At 44.7% G+C, this 20,689-nt stretch overlaps 2 long non-coding RNA genes across 4 annotated transcripts in view; one reads left to right on the plus strand and one right to left on the minus strand.

Annotated features, from left to right (window-relative positions):
• Positions 1–20,689, plus strand: part of LOC146755020 (uncharacterized) — a 63,056-nt gene that overhangs the window by 3,448 nt on the left and 38,919 nt on the right. The gene's annotated exons all lie outside the window — the stretch shown is intronic.
• LOC146755021 (uncharacterized) lies at positions 14,876–19,180 on the minus strand. Its single transcript, XR_014938453.1, has 2 exons — positions 19,136–19,180; positions 14,876–15,141 (listed from the first exon to the last, which is right to left on the minus strand). It is a non-coding gene; the product is annotated as an uncharacterized LOC146755021 (long non-coding RNA).

Below are 20,689 nucleotides of genomic sequence, written 5' to 3' on the forward strand. Positions count from 1 at the left end.
CTTTTCCCTTTCACTGTTGCTTTTCCCTTTCACTGCTGCTTTTCCCTTTCACTGCTGATTTTCCCCTTCACTGCTGATTTTCCCTTTCACTGCTGCTTTTCCCTTTCACTGCTGCTTTTCCCTTTTAGTCTTGCTTTTCCCTTTCACTGCTGCTTTTCCCTTTCATGCTGCTTTGCCCTTTCACTGCTCCTTTTCCCTTTCATTGCTGCTTTTCCTTTTTATTCTTGATTTTCCCTTTCACTGCAGATTTTCCCTTTCACTGCTGCTTTTCCCTTTCACTGCTGCTTTTCCTTTTCACTGCTACTTTTCCTTTTTATTCTTGCTTTTCCCTTTCACTGCTGCTTTTCCCTTTCACTGCTGCTTTTCCCTTCCCCTGCTGCTTTTCCCTTTCACTGCTGCTCTTCCCTTTCACTGCTGCTTTTCCCTTTCACTGCTGATTTTCCCTTTTAGTCTTGCTTTTCTTTTTCAGTCTTGCTTTTCCCTTTTAGTCTTGCTTTTCCCTTTCAGTCTTGCTTTTCTTTTTCACTGCGGCTTTTCTCTTTCACTGCTGCTCTTCCCTTTCACTGCTGCACTTCCCTTTCTCTGCTGCTTTTTCCTTTCTCTGCTGCTTTTTCCTTTCTCTGCTGCTTTTTCCATTCACTGCTGCTTTTCCCATTCACTGCTGCTTTTCCCTTTCACTGTTGCTTTTCACTTTTAGTCCTGCTTTTCCCTTTCTGTGCTATTTTCCCTTTTAGTCTTGATTTTCCCTTTCACTCGTGCTTTTCCCTTTTAGTCTTGCTTTTCCCTTTCACTCGTGCTTTTCCTTTTTAGTCCTGCTTTTCCCTTTCACTGCTGATTTTCCCATTCACTGCTGCTCTTCCCTTTCACTTCTGCTCTTCCCTTTCACTGCTGCTCTTCCCTTTCACTGCTGCTCTTCCCTTTCACTGCTGCTCTTCCCTTTCACTGTTGCTTTTCCCTTTCACTGCTGCTCTTCCCTTTCATTGCTGCATTTCCCTTTGTCACAGTTTGAACTAAAAATCCACCTGCGTCCGTGACAGGGGCCGTGGGTCCCGGAGGGGCCCTGGGCCGAAAAGGAAAAAGTTAATTAGGAAAAGAAAACAGCGGCAACGATCTAAGGAGGCACACTTATTTACTAAATACTATATCGAAATACAGGATAATAAAATATAATATAATATAATTGAAAATTGAGCTAACGAATCAGACAAAATGAGAGAGAGAATGAGTCCCGTAACCGAGAGGCCTACTGTGAAATTTAGGCGAGACGGTGAAGGCTCCCACACACTCCCCTGAACGCCAGAACTCGAAAGACGTCAGTCTGTTCTGCGACAGAGTTAATATAGAGTCCAGGTCCCGTGACCTATCGTGTTGTTCCCTGGGAGATGTAGTCTTCTTCTGTAAGTTGCAGATTCAGTAAAATTATTCATGCTTTATATGATGTTATGATGTGGAATACTGATAGCAAAAATTACAAAATTATTAAACCATGACATTCCACCCCTTATTCTACATCATTACATTATGTTTATACATACATACACACTCATATGTATAATTGTGAATAATCAGCAACCTTATTTTCCTCAACAATTTATATTTATTCCATACAAATCCCTAAGTTGAGAACTAAACTCTATAACCTAACTTACTATTTATTAATTTTGAGAAAATGGCAAAACTACCAGAAAAGGAAAACACGTCAGCGGTAGAGGGGAAAAGCAGTGCTAGTAGGGCGTCCCCCACATCAAGTTGCACTCATCCTTTCCCAGCCACCACAGCAGATTCCCTTTTGACTTATACTTCTTTCCATGTGTGCTCTACACATGCATGGCCAGTGCAGGATATAGAGTCCAGATGGAAAACCTGCTTACAGAATGCCTAATTAAGGTATATAGAGAAAAGTGTTTCCTTAACATTAATCCACTCTATCTTAAGTCCTATACCTAATTGAACTATTCTGTACCTAATTGAAATATTTTCTGAGACTCTACCTATATATCTACAGGAAAAAATCATTGGCTGCACTCCCCCAACATCAAATTCCCTTGTGGTACACATTGAACATTCCCATTTTTGTCCATCACCCACCACGTGCACCCAGGTCCCTGGGCAAAGACAGTACCCCGGAGAGGTTTGCCCTTTCCAGACGCTGGAAGGACCCAAACTGTTTTTCCCAAAACACTTTTTATGTGTACTACAGGAACCTTATCTCCCTCCATGGTACGTAGGGAGCTGGATTGGTTAGGACCATTACGATTACTAGATCCTCGAGTGTTGACCAACCAGGTGGCTTCTGCTAAATGGTTCTCCCAGTTTTTGTACGTTCCACCACCCATTGCTTTCAACATAGTTTTCAACAACCCATTGAATCGTTCAATCTTACCAGAAGCTGGTGCATGATAGGGAATATGGTAAATCCACTCAATGCCATGATTTTTGGCCCAAGTGGTTACAAGAGAATTTTTAAAATGGGTCCCATTATCTGATTCAATTCTTTCTGGAGTGCCATGCCGCCACAGGATTTGCTTTTCCAACCCTAATATGGTGCTTCGGGCGGTAGCATGGGGTACTGCGTATGTTTCAAGCCACCCAGTGGTTGCTTCCACCATGGTGAGTACATAACGCTTACCATTGCGAGATCGTGGCAAGGTGATATAATCAACCTGCCATGCCTCTCCATATTTATACTTTTGCCATCGCCCTTCCCCCCAAAAAGGTTTCATCCTCTTGGCTTGTTTAATTATGGCGCATGTTTCACAGTCATGAATAACTTGAGCAATAGCGTCCATAGTTAAGTCCACCCCTCGGTCTCTGGCCCACTTGTATGTCGCATCCCTTCCTTGATGACCTGAAGTCTTGTGGGCCCACCGAGCTAGGAATAATTCACCCTTGTTCTGCCAATCCAAGTCTATTTGAGCCACCTCAATTTTGGCAGCTCGATCAACCTGATGGTTATTTTTATGTTCTTCAGTAGCCTTACTTTTAGGCGCATGAGCATCTACATGGCGCACCTTTACAACAATGTTCCTTATTCGGGCAGCAATGTCTTTCCACAGTTCAGCAGCCCAAACAGGTTTACCCTTTCGTTGCCAATTATCATCTTCCCACTGTTGCAACCACCCCCATAAGGCATTTGCCACCATCCATGAATCAGTATAAAGATGAAGCATTGGCCACCTCTCCCGTTCAGCTACATCTAAAGCCAGCTGAACAGCCTTTACCTCTGCGAATTGACTTGATTCTCCTTTACCTTCAGTGGCCTCTGCAACTTGTCGTGTGGGGCTCCATACAGCAGCTTTCCATCTGCGATGCTTCCCTACAATACGACATGATCCGTCTGTGAATAGGGCAAATTTCTTTTCGTTTTCTGGTAGCTCATTGTTTGGTGGTGCCTCTTTAGCACGTGATACCTCTTCTGTAGGTGGCTTTTCAATTTTTTTACTCTCAGGCCAGTCCATGATCACTTCTAGAATTCCAGGACGGCTGAGTTTTCCCATTCGAGCTCGTTGAGTAATTAATGAAATCCACTTACTCCAAGTGGCATCAGTAGCATGATGGGTGGAGGGAACCTGTCCTTTAAACATCCAGTTTATTACTGGCAAGTGAGGTGCTAGAAGAAGCTGAACCTCTGTCCCAACTACTTCAGAAGCAGCCCGAACCCCCTCATACACGGCTAAGATCTCCTTCTCAGTCGGAGTGTAGCGCTCCTCAGACCCTTTATATGCTCGACTCCAGAATCCTAGGGGTCGGCCTCGGGTCTCTCCTGAGGCTCTTTGCCACAAACTCCAAGTGGGACCTTTCTCTCCAGCAGCAGTGTAGAGGATGTTCTTCACATCCTGTCCCGTCCGTACTGGCCCCAAGGCCACGGCACGGGCTATCTCTTGTTTTACCTGCTCAAAAGCCTGCTGCTGCTCAGGACCCCATGAGAAATTATTCTTCTTCCGTGTTACCTGATAGAGAGGGCTCACTATGTGGCTGTAGTTTGGGACATGCATTCTCCAAAAGCCCACTACTCCCAGAAAAGATTGGGTCTCTGTTTTGTTGGTGGGCGGAGACATAGCAGTGATTTTGTCAATCACATCTGCTGGGATGTGACGACGTCCATCTTGCCATTTTATACCTAAGAACTGGATTTCCTGGGCAGGCCCCTTCACCTTGCTGCTCTTAATGGCAAAACCAGCTTGCAAAAGAATTTGGATTATCTGTTTTCCTTTCTGGAAAACCTCTGCTGCTGTATGGCCCCACACTACAATATCATCAATATACTGCAAGTGCTCAGGAGCATTACCCTGTTCCAAAACAGCTTGGATCAATCCATGGCAAATTGTTGGGCTGTGCTTCCACCCCTGAGGTAAACGGTTCCAGGTATACTGAATACCTCTCCAGGTAAGAGCAAACTGTGGCCTACATTTTGCAGCCAATGGGATGGAAAAGAAGGCATTAGCAATGTCAATGGTGGCATACCACCTAGCTTCTTTTGACTCCAATTCATACTGGATTTCTAGCATGTCTGGTACAGCAGCACTTAATGGAGGTGTGACTTCATTCAGGCCACGGTAATCTACCGTCAGCCTCCATTCCCCACTGGTTTTACGCACTGGCCATATGGGGCTGTTAAAAGGCGAGTGAGTTTTGCTAATCACTCCCTGATTTTCTAATTGGCGAATTAGCTTGTGAATGGGGAGCAATGAGTCCCTATTGGTGCGGTACTGCCGTCTGTGAACCACTTTGGTGGCAATTGGTACCACTTGGTCTTTTACCTGGAGCAACCCCACAGCAGAAGGATCATCTGACAGACCAGGTAAAGTTGACAGCTGCTTAACACCGTTTGTGTTAACAGCAGCTATCCCAAAGGCCCATCGATACCCCTTGGGATCCTTAAAATGTCCCATCCTAAGGTAATCGATTCCCAGTATACATGGAGCCTCTGGACCAGTCACAATAGGGTGTTTTTGCCAGTTTTTACCAGTGAGGCTTATTTCGGCCTCCAACATAGTCAATTCTTGAGAACCCCCAGTCACTCCATGGATATATATTGGTTGTGTCCCTTGGTGACTTGAGGGCATTAGGGTGCATTGTGCACCAGTGTCCACCAAGGCTTTATATTTCTGTGGTTGAGATGTGCCAGGCCACTTAATCCACACAGTCCAGTATACTCTGTTGTCCCTTTCCCCCCCCTGGCTGGGGGCAGGGCCCCTCTATTGTTTACCTCGGTGGCTTGCAGCAACTGGAACTTTCCCCCTTTTGGAAGAGTTCGCCTTGGTGGTTGTTTTGTACTGTAATTCTTTCACTCGTGCCTGAAGTGCAGAAGTGGATGAATTATACCACCTCTTTATATCCTCCCCATGATTACTCAAGAAATACAACAAAGCAAAACGTATGGTCTTATCGTTGTCATTTGCTTGAATATGAGGACCTCTCTTTTTTATGGTTGAGATTTTCGATGATACGGGTCTAGAGGAACTCATGTTGTTTAGCTTTTTCAATAGGCAATCGTGGGAATCCTGGTCCCCATCATCTGGTACCACCATGGATCCATCTACATCAGGCATGTTAGTCAACATGTCAATAATTTCATTTTGTGTTCCCTCCATTCTGTTTAACCTTTCAGCTATTTTGACAATGGCTGAAGTATAACGATTAACTTCTGTAGTGCTTATAAATAATTCAAGCTCCTGAAGTTTAGCAATTAGTTCATTAACAAGGGGTTTCCTTTCCCCTTGGCCATATACTAATGCAAGTGCACTGGCATGCTTTTCTGGAGCAGCCCTTGTAAAGTCACGCCACATTTGTCGTGGTACACGGACTATCTCAGGATCATGTAATTGGTTCGGGTCATTGCGGTTGAAGTGGGAGCTGTATAGCATTTCCACCAGAGCATTTTCTCTCAAAGTTTGGATGCCTTTCTCTATATCAGTCCATTTCCTTTTCTCAGGCTCCAAGTCCCGTTTAAAGGGGAATCTATCTCTTACCGCTATCAACATCCGCTTCCAGAGGGTGTAGGACTGATCTTGGCATGTGCCAATACCTCTGTCCACACGTGCATCTCTGGAAATGCTACCCAGTTGGCGAGCTTCATTGCCATCAAGCCACACACTGCTGGCACCATTGTCCCAGCATCGAAGTAACCAAGTGACCATATGTTCTTTTGGCTGACGTGTGTAATCCTTTCTTAGATCCCGAATTTCACTCAGTTTTAAAGATCTATCAATAATGGTCATAATACTTTGCTCACCTTTTGCTCTATCAAGAGTCCCAGGTGTTGACGGTGGCAACTGTGTTTATGAGGCTGCCCCATCTGTAAGTTTGGACTCGAGAAATTCTCGTAAAGAAAATCTAACTTTTGGCTCCTCTTCATCTGACTCTGACTCTTGTATTATTTCCTCTAGGTAACCCTCCTTCTTTTTCCTCTCTCCTAACTTCCTCTGCTCCTCATACTTCTTCTGCTCCTCTATCATCTTCTTATACCCCTCTAACATCCTCTGCTCCTCCAACTTCTTCTGGTCTTCTGACTCCCCCTGCTCTCCTGAGTCCCCCTGCTCTCCTGAGTCCCCCTGCTCTCCTGAGTCCTGCTCTCCTAACTCCCTCCGCTCTTCTAACTCCTTCTGCATTTTCTCTAACTGAGTTGAAAATTGTTTTACTTTTCGCCCTCTTACAGGGGCAACCAACATTGTATCTGGTGCCCCTGGTAGTTGGTCAAGGTGTGGTACATACGGTTCAGACTTGGGGATGTTCCCCTTGGACTGGAGGGTGCATAGCTTGGATCGGAGGAGATCGCGCTCGAACTCCAGGGTGTCGAACTCAGCCCTGAGGGCGTTGTACTTGGACTGAATCGTGTCGAACCCGGACTCGAGCGCGTCGTGTTTGAACTGGAGAGTGTTGCGCTCAGATTGGACGGCATCGTACATGGTCTGGAGGTTGTTACGATCGATCTTGATAGCATCGAACTGAACCTTGAGGTCGCTGTACATGGACCGGAGGACATCTCGCTCAGATCGGAGGGTGTTACATTCAGACTGAAGGATGTTGTGCTCAGACTGGAGGGTGTTGTAATCAGTCTGGAGGGTGTCACGCTCCGACGGGAGAATGTCGCGCTCAGACTGGGGGCATCTATTCTCAGTCTGGAGGGCGTTGTGCTCGGACTGGAGAGTGCCGTGCTCGGACTGGAGAGCATTGTGCTTGGACCGGAGAGCGTTGTGCTCGGACCGGAGAGCGTTGTGCTCGGACTGGAGAGCGTTGTGCTTGGACCGGAGAGCGTTGTGCTCGGACTGGAGAGCGTTGTGCTCGGACTGGAGAGCATTGTGCTTGGACCGGAGAGCGTTGTGCTCGGACTGGAGAGCGTTGTGCTCGGACTGGAGAGTGTCATGCTTGGACCGGAGAGCGTTGTGCTCGGACTGGAGAGTGTCGTGCTCGGACCGGAGAGCGTTGTCCTCGGACTGGAGAGCGTTGTGCTCGGACTGGAGAGTGTTGTGCTCGGACTGGAGGGTGCCGTGCCCGGACTGGAGAGCGTTGTGCTCGGACTGAAGAGTGTTGAGTTTGGATTGCAGGGATTCTTTCTCATACCAATATGTGTCTCGTTGATGTAGGAGGTCTTCTCTCTCAGCTCTGAGACTCTCTTTCTCATACCAGAATGAGTCTCATTGTTGTAGGAGGTTATTTCTCTCATCAAGGAGACTCTCATTCTCAGCCCTGAGACTCCCTCTCTCAGCATCAAAAACTTCCCTCTCAGAAATGGTATTAAATAAGGCCCGATAAGCATTAGCTAGGCCCCAAGTCATTTGTGCCTCCTGAGATCTGCCTGAGCCACAACATTCCTGTCTCAAATATGCGGTCAAACTCTTGGGATTCTTTAAGTGTTCAGGAGTAAAGCTCCATGACACTAAAGATGTCTGTCTTCTAAAAGTCTCTCCAAAGTCTCTCCACACTCCCTGCCACTCAGTATTCTCTAATTCTAGGGAAGACTTCCTCCTGAGGTTATAAATCCAGATACTGAGTGAGATCACTACAATAACCAACAGTAAATTCAGGGAGATTAATAAGATTGACAGTGTGGTCCACTGGGACAACTGGTCAGTCGAAGACTGCTTAAAGGATGCAAAGAAAAAAGGAGGAGTACGCTCAAAAACCACCATTCCTGAACTAATAGTTGCATTAGTTGCATTAGTTGCTCCCTCTGGAGCTGCATGCAGATACCAAGTAAGCGTTGATAACCATGCTTTCAAATCATTATACATGTTTACAATTCCATAGGAAAAAGTGGCTAGCTTAAACATGCTCCAATATGTTTGGAGCATCACAAAAGAGGAACTAATGAAATGCAGTCCCTGGTAGAACAAACTTACTAGAGGGAACATTTTTTTTCTTCTTTTTTTTTTTCTTCAATAGAGAGAAAAAAGTAAAAGAAAACAAAGCTCAGCGGTGTTTATAAAATATACCGGAGTATTGGCAGTCCGCCTGGACTTTCAAGGTCAAGCTCGCAGGCGCAGAATTGCAAACCTAAGATAGCTCCTTAACAAAGAAAAACAACTTGTAGCCCTGTTAAAAGCAACAGAAGAAAACACAGAAAAACAGCAACTCAAATTGCCTGCATTCTCCACCAAAATCTGTCACAGTTTGAACTAAAAATCCACCTGCGTCCGTGACAGGGGCCGTGGGTCCCGGAGGGGCCCTGGGCCGAAAAGGAAAAAGTTAATTAGGAAAAGAAAACAGCGGCAACGATCTAAGGAGGCACACTTATTTACTAAATACTATATCGAAATACAGGATAATAAAATATAATATAATATAATTGAAAATTGAGCTAACGAATCAGACAAAATGAGAGAGAGAATGAGTCCCGTAACCGAGAGGCCTACTGTGAAATTTAGGCGAGACGGTGAAGGCTCCCACACACTCCCCTGAACGCCAGAACTCGAAAGACGTCAGTCTGTTCTGCGACAGAGTTAATATAGAGTCCAGGTCCCGTGACCTATCGTGTTGTTCCCCGGGAGATGTAGTCTTCTTCTGTAAGTTGCAGATTCAGTAAAATTATTCATGCTTTATATGATGTTATGATGTGGAATACTGATAGCAAAAATTACAAAATTATTAAACCATGACACCCTTTCACTGCTGCTTTTTCCTTTTAGTGCTGCATTTCCCTTTCACTGCTGCTTTTTCCTTTCACAGCTGCTTTACCCTTTCACTGCTGCTTTTCCCTTTTAGTCTTGCTTTTCCCTTTTATTCTTGCTTTTCCCTTTCACTGCTTCTTTTACCTTTCACTGCTGCTTTTCCCTTTCACTGCTGATTTTCCCTTTCACTGCTGCTTTTCCCTTTCACTGCTGATTTTCCCTTTCACTGCTTCTTTTCCCTTTCACTGCTGCTTTTGCCTTTTAGTCTTGCTTTTCCCTTTACTGCTGCTTTTCCCTTTCACTGCTGCTTTTCCCTTTCACTGCTGCTTTTCCTTTTTATTCTTGCTTTTCCCTTTCACTGCTGCTTTTCCCTTTCACTGCTGCTTTTCCCTTCCCCTGCTGCTTTTCCCTTTCACTGCTGCTCTTCCCTTTCACTGCTGCTTTTCCCTTTCACTGCTGCTTTTCCTTTTTATTCTTGCTTTTCCCTTTCACTGCTGCTTTTCCCTTTCACTGCTGATTTTCCCTTTTATTCTTGCTTTTCTTTTTCAGTCTTGCTTTTCCCTTTTAGTCTTGCTTTACCCTTTCAGTCTTGCTTTTCCCTTTCACTGCTGCTTTTCCCTTTCACTGCTGCACTTCCCTTTCTCTGCTGCTTTTCCCTTTCTCTGCTGCTTTTCCCTTTCTCTGCTGCTTTTCCCTTTCTCTGCTGCTTTTCCCATTCACTGCTGCTTTTCCCATTCACTGCTGCTTTTCCCATTCACTGCTGCTTTTCCCTTTTAGTCCTGCTTTTCCCTTTTAGTCTTGATTTTCCCTTTCACTCGTGCTTTTCCTTTTTATTCCTGCTTTTCCCTTTCACTGCTGCTTTTCCCATTCACTGCTGCTTTTCCCTTTCACTGCTGCTCTTCCCTTTCACTGCTGCTCTTCCCTTTCACTGCTGCTCTTCCCTTTCACTGCTGCTCTTCCCTTTCACTGCTGCGTTTCCCTTTCAGTGCTGCTTTTTCCTTTTAGTGCTGCTTTTCCCTTTCACTGCTGCTTTTTCCTTTCACTGCTTCTTTTCCATTTTAGTCTTTCTTTTCCCTTTTAGTCTTGCTTTTCCCATTCACTCATGCTTTTCCCTTTTAGTCTTGCTTTTCCCTTTCACTGCTGATTTTCCCTTTCACTGCTGCTTTTCCCTTTCACTGCTACTTTTCCCATTCACTGCTGCTTTTCCCTTTCACTGCTGCTTTTCCCTTTTAGTCTTGCTTTTCCCGTTCACTCTGCTTTTCCTTTTCACTGCTGTATTTCCCTTTCACTGCTGCTTTTCCCTTTCACTGCTGCTTTTCCCTTTCACTGCTTCTTTTCCCTTTCACTGCTGCTTTTCCCTTTCACTGCTGCTCTTCCCTTTCACTTCTGCTCTTCCCTTTCACTGCTGCTTTTCCCTTTCACTGCTGATTTTCCCTTTCACTGCTTCTTTTCCCTTTCACTGCTGCTTTTGCCTTTTAGTCTTGCTTTTCCCTTTACTGCTGCTTTTCCATTTCACTGCTGCTTTTCCCTTTCACTGCTGCTTTTCCCTTTCACTGCTGCTTTTCCTTTTTATTCTTGCTTTTCCCTTTCACTGCTGCTTTTCCCTTTCACTGCTGCTTTTCCCTTCCCCTGCTGCTTTTCCCTTTCACTGCTGCTCTTCCCTTTCACTGCTGCTTTTCCCTTTCACTGCTGCTTTTCCTTTTTATTCTTGCTTTTCCCTTTCACTGCTGCTTTTCCCTTTCACTGCTGCTTTTCCCTTTTATTCTTGCTTTTCTTTTTCAGTCTTGCTTTTCCCTTTTAGTCTTGCTTTACCCTTTCAGTCTTGCTTTTCCCTTTCACTGCTGCTTTTCCCTTTCACTGCTGCACTTCCCTTTCTCTGCTGCTTTTCCCTTTCTCTGCTGCTTTTCCCTTTCTCTGCTGCTTTTCCCATTCACTGCTGCTTTTCCCATTCACTGCTGCTTTTCCCATTCACTGCTGCTTTTCCCTTTTAGTCCTGCTTTTCCCTTTTAGTCTTGATTTTCCCTTTCACTCGTGCTTTTCCTTTTTATTCCTGCTTTTCCCTTTCACTGCTGCTTTTCCCTTTCACTGCTGCTCTTCCCTTTCACTGCTGCTCTTCCCTTTCACTGCTGCTCTTCCCTTTCACTGCTGCTCTTCCCTTTAAATGCTGCGTTTCCCTTTCAGTGCTGCTTTTTCCTTTTAGTGCTGCTTTTCCCTTTCACTGCTGCTTTTTCCTTTCACTGCTTCTTTTCCATTTTAGTCTTTCTTTTCCCTTTTAGTCTTGCTTTTCCCTTTCACTCATGCTTTTCCCTTTTAGTCTTGCTTTTCCCTTTCACTGCTGATTTTTCCTTTCACTGCTGCTTTTCCCTTTCACTGCTACTTTTCCCTTTCACTGCTGCTTTTCCCTTTCACTGCTGCTTTTCCCTTCCCCTGCTGCTTTTCCCTTTCACTGCTGCTTTTCCCTTTCACTGCTTCTTTTCCCTTTCACTGCTGCTTTTCCCTTTCACTGCTGCTCTTCCCTTTCACTTCTGCTCTTCCCTTTCACTGTTGCTTTTCCCTTTCACTGCTGCCTTTCCCTTTTCACTGCTGCTTTTCCCTTTCACTGCTGATTTTCCCTTTTAGTCTTGCTTTTCTTTTTCAGTCTTGCTTTTCCCTTTTAGTCTTGCTTTTCCCTTTCAGTCTTGATTTTCCCTTTCACTGCTGCTTTTCCCTTTCACTGCTGCACTTCCCTTTCTCGGCTGCTTTTCCCATTCTCTGCTGCTTTTCCCATTCTCTGCTGCTTTTCCCATTCACTGCTGCTGTTCCCTTTTAGTCTTGCTTTTCCCTTTCACTGCTTCTTTTCCCTTTCACTGCTGCTTTTCCCTTTCACTGCTGCTCTTCCCTTTCACTTCTGCTCTTCCCTTTCACTGCTGCTTTTCCCTTTCACTGCTGATTTTCCCTTTCACTGCTTCTTTTCCCTTTCACTGCTGCTTTTGCCTTTTAGTCTTGCTTTTCCCTTTACTGCTGCTTTTCCATTTCACTGCTGCTTTTCCCTTTCACTGCTGCTTTTCCCTTTCACTGCTGCTTTTCCTTTTTATTCTTGCTTTTCCCTTTCACTGCTGCTTTTCCCTTTCACTGCTGCTTTTCCCTTCCCCTGCTGCTTTTCCCTTTCACTGCTGCTCTTCCCTTTCACTGCTGCTTTTCCCTTTCACTGCTGCTTTTCCTTTTTATTCTTGCTTTTCCCTTTCACTGCTGCTTTTCCCTTTCACTGCTGATTTTCCCTTTTATTCTTGCTTTTCTTTTTCAGTCTTGCTTTTCCCTTTTAGTCTTGCTTTACCCTTTCAGTCTTGCTTTTCCCTTTCACTGCTGCTTTTCCCTTTCACTGCTGCACTTCCCTTTCTCTGCTGCTTTTCCCTTTCTCTGCTGCTTTTCCCTTTCTCTGCTGCTTTTCCCATTCACTGCTGCTTTTCCCATTCACTGCTGCTTTTCCCTTTTAGTCCTGCTTTTCCCTTTTAGTCTTGATTTTCCCTTTCACTCGTGCTTTTCCTTTTTATTCCTGCTTTTCCCTTTCACTGCTGCTTTTCCCTTTCACTGCTGCTCTTCCCTTTCACTGCTGCTCTTCCCTTTCACTGCTGCTCTTCCCTTTCACTGCTGCTCTTCCCTTTAAATGCTGCGTTTCCCTTTCAGTGCTGCTTTTTCCTTTTAGTGCTGCTTTTCCCTTTCACTGCTGCTTTTTCCTTTCACTGCTTCTTTTCCATTTTAGTCTTTCTTTTCCCTTTTAGTCTTGCTTTTCCCTTTCACTCATGCTTTTCCCTTTTAGTCTTGCTTTTCCCTTTCACTGCTGATTTTTCCTTTCACTGCTGCTTTTCCCTTTCACTGCTACTTTTCCCTTTCACTGCTGCTTTTCCCTTTCACTGCTGCTTTTCCCTTCCCCTGCTGCTTTTCCCTTTCACTGCTGCTTTTCCCTTTCACTGCTTCTTTTCCCTTTCACTGCTGCTTTTCCCTTTCACTGCTGCTCTTCCCTTTCACTTCTGCTCTTCCCTTTCACTGTTGCTTTTCCCTTTCACTGCTGCCTTTCCCTTTTCACTGCTGCTTTTCCCTTTCACTGCTGATTTTCCCTTTTAGTCTTGCTTTTCTTTTTCAGTCTTGCTTTTCCCTTTTAGTCTTGCTTTTCCCTTTCAGTCTTGATTTTCCCTTTCACTGCTGCTTTTCCCTTTCACTGCTGCACTTCCCTTTCTCGGCTGCTTTTCCCATTCTCTGCTGCTTTTCCCATTCTCTGCTGCTTTTCCCATTCACTGCTGCTGTTCCCTTTTAGTCTTGCTTTTCCCTTTCACTACTGCTTTTCCCTTTCTCTGCTGCTTTTCCCTTTTATTCTTGCTTTTCCATTTCACTAGTGCTTTTACCTTTTAGTCTTGCTTTTCCCTTTTAGTCTTTTTTTTCCCTTTTAGTCCTGCTTTTCCCTTTCACTGCTGCTTTTCCCATTCACTGCTGCTCTTCCCTTTCACTGCTGCTCTTCCCTTTCACTGCTGCTCTTCCCTTTCACTGCTGCTTTTCCTTTCACTGTTGATTTTCCCTTTTGAAGAGTGAGCAAAGCCTCAAAATGGTGGTAAGGTAACACTGTGCTATAGAAAGGGAAAGGGGAACTTCACAGAAACCAAGACAAAGGGTAACTGTACATTTAAAAGTGCAGGGAAAGGGGGAATTGCAGACACTTAGTCAAAATAAAGCCAGAGAAGAGGGCAATAAAGATAAGAAGAAACTGTCCGGAGACCTCTGACAAGAAGGATTAGATCCCCCCCCCCCCGGGCAAGATGATGCCGACATGGGAGAACAATAACAGCAGATAACACCAAGAAGAAAACAGAAGAAGAATTTCACCCCAAAACATCGGCAAGGGTCGCAGGGAATGGGGTCAGGGGGAATGAGGGAATGGGGTCGCGGGGAACGGGGCCATAGGGAATGTAATGAATATGTAATCAAACTGAGGAGGAGACTATTGATTATGTATTAGCTTAACCTATATCTGTAACACACTTTTCTCTTTACGGTGTGCAAGTTTGGAGGAGCTATCCCCCTTGCACCCGGCACTGCGCAACGCTGGAATAAACATACCTGCTTTATAACCCATCTCTGGATTATAGAGTTTGATTCCGCAAGTCAATTTGGCACCCCAGATGGGACACTCTCTGTTCGGCTGCAGGACCAGCTGAGAAGGGGGACGCCTTTGGCGCGCCCCGAGATTTCTCGGAAGGACTCCCTCCCTCATCTGATCACTGCAGGAGCCGACAAGAACCATCTATCGGCGGACCAGGTATGTGAAATGGGGGACCCGTAAGTCGTGAGGAGACGTCCTACGCAGGGCACAGTGGAGTCGGCGTGCTCCCCCCCAGGGATGTGAGCTCACGGGTTAGGTTAGGTTGCCGGCTGGGTTTGGACTCCCTAGGGAGTGCCTACAAAGGGGCCAGTAAGTCGTACGCATGGTAAAAGGGCTATTGCTCACATTCAGGTGATTGCTAATTGGGCAGAGCTTGTCTGCTCTCTGGTACAGGGTGATTTGGGTAATCCTGGGATAATTGGTATCATACAGCGCTGTCTATATAGGTGACCTAAGTAAACAACTAGCACCGGTGTTCTTAACATCTTTGGTTAAGCTTAACAAATGATATATTGTAATTGTGTTTGAATTGTCGTGTGAGTGTGGTGTGAGTGAGACGCAGCACAGCTGCGGGGCGAGTGTGGAGTCCCGACCCACGGTTCCGTCCTCCCGCGAGGGAAACGGCCGGGGACGGACGAAGCGAAAGTTGTCTCCAATACTTGTTTGTCTTTGTTTTAATACATGTTTATTTTGTATTATTAATTACTGGTTGTTGTAAAGTATGTGGTCATAAGTCATAACAATGCTGTTGTGTCAGAAGTGGTTTTACTTATAAAAGAATACGGTGGTTTATATTAAGTTACGATGGGAAAATCACAGAGCAAAGAGGTCCCTGCGCGCTCACCCCTGACGTGTATACTGGCACATTGGCGAGATATCGCTGGGGAACCAGGAGGAACCCTGAGCTGAAAAAAATTCTGATTAAATATTGTAATCAGTGGTGGTTGATGTATAAGCTAGAGGACAGGGACAATGAACATATAGAGGGATGTCTGTGTGGAATGAGTATCAAGCCATTTATGTGATACTGTGTTCTGCCTGCGAAGAGGTGTAAGGGAGGTGGGTCAGTCAGTGATGGCTCTGTGGCGAGAGGTGTATAACTGAACGATATGGATTGCTAAGGGAAAGTTATAAGGTAGTAAGAGTGTTTATGGAAACTGAAGAACTGTGTTGTTTGATTTGTGGGTTTTGAAGGGAATGGGACAAACTGTTTTGCTGGTATAAGAAAGTGTAGTTGTTAATGTCATACGGAAGTATCGTTGAGGGTACGTGGAAGTGTAAATGAGGGTACAAATAGTGGAATAGTGTACAGAGGAAAAAGGGTTAAAGAGAAAGTGAGTTTATCTGTACTGGCATGAGAACAACCCCCCCGCACCGTTCCCCTGCAATCAGAACTCTCAGAGTGGGAGAGGGAGCCAGGGTCAGAGACTGCTGCTGTAAACAGCAAAGGGGAAGGTGGAGAGGACAGGGCACTGGAAGTGAGAATAGCCTTCATGTGCAGAGATGTGGGAAATCTGAAATCTGGGCAGCACTGGATGGCTCTGGAGAGGAGGTGAAATGTAATGATTAGAGTTTGGAAAGCGAAAAAGTTTGGGAAGGACACAGGTTGAGGAAGGCAAAGATAAAAACAGGGATGTCAGGTCTGAAGAGAGGAGTACAATAAGAAGAAAACAAACAAACAACAACAACAACAGAAAACAAAACAAACACCTGATTGAGAATCAGAGATGTTCAGGAAATTGAGAATAATAACAGCTGTTACTGTTGTGGTGCTAGAGTAGGGCCATAGGACCCAGAGATCCCCCACGAGGAAAGGGGAGGGAGGCTTGAAGAGCCCAGGGAGGGCTCTGCTCCGCTGGAATGAAAGCAGTGTACAAACTGCAGTGGGACACTGGTAGAGAAATCCGACCAAGCTGAGTGAGAAGGAATTGTCTCTGATTGCAGAACTGAACAATGAGAACTTGGGAAGTTTACCCTAGCAGATACACCGATGAAACTGCAGCTAAAGAAGCAGGATAAAGTAGTTCATTTTCTGATGGATATGGGAGCTTCTTACTACCCATAGATGGTTTTGTAACATTAGTAGGTGCTACTGCCCAACAAGAAAAGGCTTACTTTTGGAATTAATTAAATATAAGCTAAGAAAACAAGTAGGAATACAGGAATTCTTGTACCTGTCAGGTTACCCTGGCAAGAAATTTAATAAAACTGGAGCTAAGGGTCAAACAATATTGGCTGATTAAGAATTGTAAGTCTGACTATTAACACAAACTGGGAAAAACAATGTTATACCCCCAGGAGCCACAGCAATCTCAAATAAGACACACTTAGGGGTGTGGGCATCAGGGCCAAAAATTAAGTTAAAAGCAAGAGCTCACCCACTCAGGGTAAAGTGATGCCCTTTGAGGATATGTGACTGTAGAAGGATAAAAGAAATAATAGATAATTTTTTTTGAGTTTGAATTACTAATTGAATGGGAATCCAAGTACAAAACTCCAGTTTTGCCAATTTGCTAAATTTTCGGTAGTTTGGTAGAAGACATGAGGACAAGTAATAGAATTGTTGAATGGATACACTCAGTGATGGAAAATCCATGCACTTTATCAACCAAGTTAAGGAATGACTAGGTGGAGTTTACCTTCTGGATTTGAGGGATGTCTCTTCTGCCTGGTTTGGCTAAAGGAAGCCTAAGGTTATTTGCCTTTGAATAGGAAAGCCCTAATAAAGGGAGAAGAGACTCAGTTAACCTGGACAGTGTTACCCAGGGTTGTGAGAACAGCTTAATGATTTTTGAGAACCGGTCAACTTGTGAGCCTGAGACCTGGGATCCTCCATCCTAGGGTGGAACTTTACTGGAGCATGTGGATGCCACAGCAACAAAAGGACTGTGTACAATAGACTGAGAGTTTGCTGAGTTTCTTGGTTTACAGAAAGCACAAATAACTCAGAAATTACAGCTGGACTTTGGACCTTAAGGACTGCCAAGAAAGAAGCCATCTGCTAAGCCCCTGAGCTGCAAACTGTCAAGGAACTCCATACGTTCCCAGGAATGACAGGAGGATGCTGACCATGGGTACACAGCTACGGACTGATGGTAAACCTCAAACAGCTTGAAGTGAGTAAGGGATGGTGCCTGAGGGCAGTGGCTGCACTAGTGCTCAATATTCAAGAAGCCTATAAATCTACACTGGGCCAAAGGACACCAGTTTTAATATCTCATACAGTGTTTACTGTATTGGAGGCAAAAGGGGGACATTAGTTCATTGGCTCTCACCCCAAAGATTCCTGAAATACCAGGCCATCCTGGTAGAGCAGGGTGATGTAGAAATAATTGTGACTAATATTGTCAACCCAGTATCTTTCCTTAGCGGAACTCCCGGAGAACCACTATTACATGACTGCTTTGAATCAACTGAAGCTGCATATTCCAGCCGGTCAGTCGAACCTGAAGGACGAACCCTTAGAAGATGCAGAAGACACCTGGTTTACCAGCAACTGCAATTTTATGAGACATGGAGACTATAAGGCAGGACATGCAGTAACTGCTACTGACCAGGTAATCGAAGCACAACCACCAGCTGTGGGGACTTCCCCTCAGAAGGCTGAAATAACTGCCTTGACAAGAGCTTTAATCATATGGACAGATGCTAAATATGTGCCGCACGCTCATAGTACCATCTGAAAAGAGCAAGGATTGCTCACATACAAGAAAAACAGCCTCATTTAAATCTACCAATGGTTATTATATGTTGTAAAAGACATCAGAAATGTAACACTGTACAGGAAACAGAAAAAAAGATGATAGATCAGGTGGCAGAACAGGCAGTTGAAGAGGGCTTCAATTCCAGACGGTAAACTTAAAATCTCTGAAGCCAAGTCAAAACCTGTAAAATATTCTAAAGAGTACAGGAGTCCAATTAATAATTTAGAAAGGAAGAGAGCAAGCTGACAGATGTGTGCATGCCCAAATGGACACATTATTATGCCCTTTAGTATTTTATGGAAATTGGTTATAAGGGAAGAGAATATATTGAGCAAACCAACACTACAAAGTACAGTCCCAGTACCAGGAACAGGGCACAAGTGGGCCTCATGGGAGAGGGCCTTCCAGGACAACAACGGCAAATTGAGTTCACAGAACTCCCAAGAAAAGGGGGGTACCACTGTATGAAAATTTCTGTAACCTTAGAAACAATTGAGGATGCTGCTGCAGATGCTTGATGGACAATCCAAAAGGAGATATCCTGTTTATCCAAAGATGCATTGCAACATGGAGTAGGCAGGGATAACACCGATTGGGGAATAGTTTTCTCTGGATCATGGGATAAACTTACTAGTTGCCAAATTTAGGATGACTAAAACAGCTTTTCTTAGCCTGCATCACCTTGCTACTCTTGGTGTGTTTTACTTGTGTTGTTATAAGATGTCTTTTGTGTCTGTTCCATCATGGAAGAGACATGAGCTGAGACAAAAGGTAGAGAGCGGAGCCTATTTTGAGACCCATTAAGAATCTAGCAGGTAAAAGCCTGCTAGATTAAAGAAAAGGGGGGAATTGAAGAGTGAGCAAAGCCTCAAAATGGTGGTAAGGTAACACTGTGCTATAGAAAGGGAAAGGGGAACTTCACAGAAACCAAGACAAAGGGTAACTGTACATTTAAAAGTGCAGGGAAAGGGGGAATTGCAGACACTTAGTCAAAATAAAGCCAGAGAAGAGGGTCGCGGGGAACGGGGCCATAGGGAATGTAATGAATATGTAATCAAACTGAGGAGGAGACTATTGATTATGTATTAGCTTAACCTATATCTGTAACACACTTTTCTCTTTACAGTGTGCAAGTTTGGAGGAGCTATCCCCCTTGCACCCGGCGCTGCGCAACGCTGGAATAAACATACCTGCTTTATAACCCATCTCTGGATTATAGAGTTTGATTCCGCAAGTCACTTTTAGTCTTGCTTTTCTTTTTCAGTCTTGCTTTTCCCTTTTAGTCTTGCTTTTCCCTTTCACTGCTGCTTTTCCCTTTCACTGCATCTCTTCCCTTTCACTTCTGCACTTCCCTTTCTCTGCTGCTTTTCCCTTTCTCTGCTGCTTTTCCCTTTCTCTGCTGGTTTTCCCATTCACTGCTGGTTTTCCCATTCACTGCTGCTTTTCCCTTTCACTGCTGCTTTGCCCTTTTAGTCCTGCTTTTCCCTTTCTCTGCTGCTTTTCCCTTTTCATCTTGCTTTTCCCTTTCACTCGTGCTTTTCCTTTTTATTCCTACTTTTCCCTTTCACTGCTGCTCTTCCATTTCACTGCTGCTCTTCCCTTTCACTGCTGCTCTTCCCTTTCACTGCTGCTCTTCCCTTTCACTGCTGCTCTTCCCTTTCACTGCTGCTCTTCCCTTTAAATGCTGCATTTCCCTTTCAGTGCTGCTTTTTCCTTTTAGTGCTGCTTTTCCCTTTCACTGCTGCTTTTTCCTTTAACTGCTACTTTTCCCTTTTAGTCTTTCTTTTACCTTTTAGTCTTTCTTTTCCCTTTCACTGCTGATTTTCCCTTTCACTGCTGCTTTTCCTTTTTATTCTTGCTTTTCCCTTTCACTGCTGCTCTTCCATTTCACTGCTGCTTTTCCCTTTCACTGCTGCTCTTCCATTTCACTGCTGCTTTTCCCTTTCACTGCTGCTCTTCCCTTTCACTGCTGCTTTTCCCTTTCATTGCTGCTTTTCCCTTTCACTGCTGCTTTTCCCTTTCACTACTCCTTTTCACTTTCACTGCTGATTTTCCCTTTCAATGCTGCTTTTCTTTTTAAGTACTGCTTTTCCCTTTCACTGCGGCTTTTCCCTTTAACTGTGGCTCTTCCCTTTCACTGCTGATTTTCCCTTTCACTGCTGCTTTTCCTTTTCACTGCTGCTCTTCCCTTTCACTGCTGCTTTTCCCTTTCACTGCTGCTTTTCCCTTTTCTCTTCTGCTTTTCCTTTCACTGCTGATTTTCCCTTTTAGTCTTGCTTTTCCCTTTTAGTCTTGCTTTTCCCTTTCAGTCTTGCTTTTCCCTTTCACTGCTGCTTTTCCCTTTCACTGCTGCTCTTCCCTTTCACTGCTGCACTTCCCTTTCTCTGCAGCTTTTCCCTTTCTCTGCTGCTTTTCCCTTTCACTGCCGCTTTTCCCTTTTAGTCCTGCTTTTCCCTTTCTCTGCTGCTTTTCCCTTTTATTCTTGCTTTTCCCTTTCACTCGTGCTTTTCCCTTTTAGTCTTGCTTTTCCCTTTCACTGCTGCTTTTCCCATTCACTGCTGCTCTTCCCTTTCACTGCAGCTCTTCCCTTTCACTGCAGCTCTTCCCTTTCACTGCAGCTCTTCCCTTTCACTGCTGCTCTTCCCTTTCACTGCTGATTTTCCCATTCACTGCTGCTTTTCCCTTTCACTTCTGTTTTTCCCTTTTTAGTCTTCCTTTTCCCGTTCACTCTGCTTTTCCCTTTC

Source organism: Coturnix japonica, chromosome 36 (genome assembly GCF_054131305.1).
Source record: "Coturnix japonica strain WE chromosome 36, WE-NBRP24, whole genome shotgun sequence".
In the NCBI taxonomy this organism is placed as follows: Eukaryota; Metazoa; Chordata; class Aves; order Galliformes; family Phasianidae; genus Coturnix; species Coturnix japonica.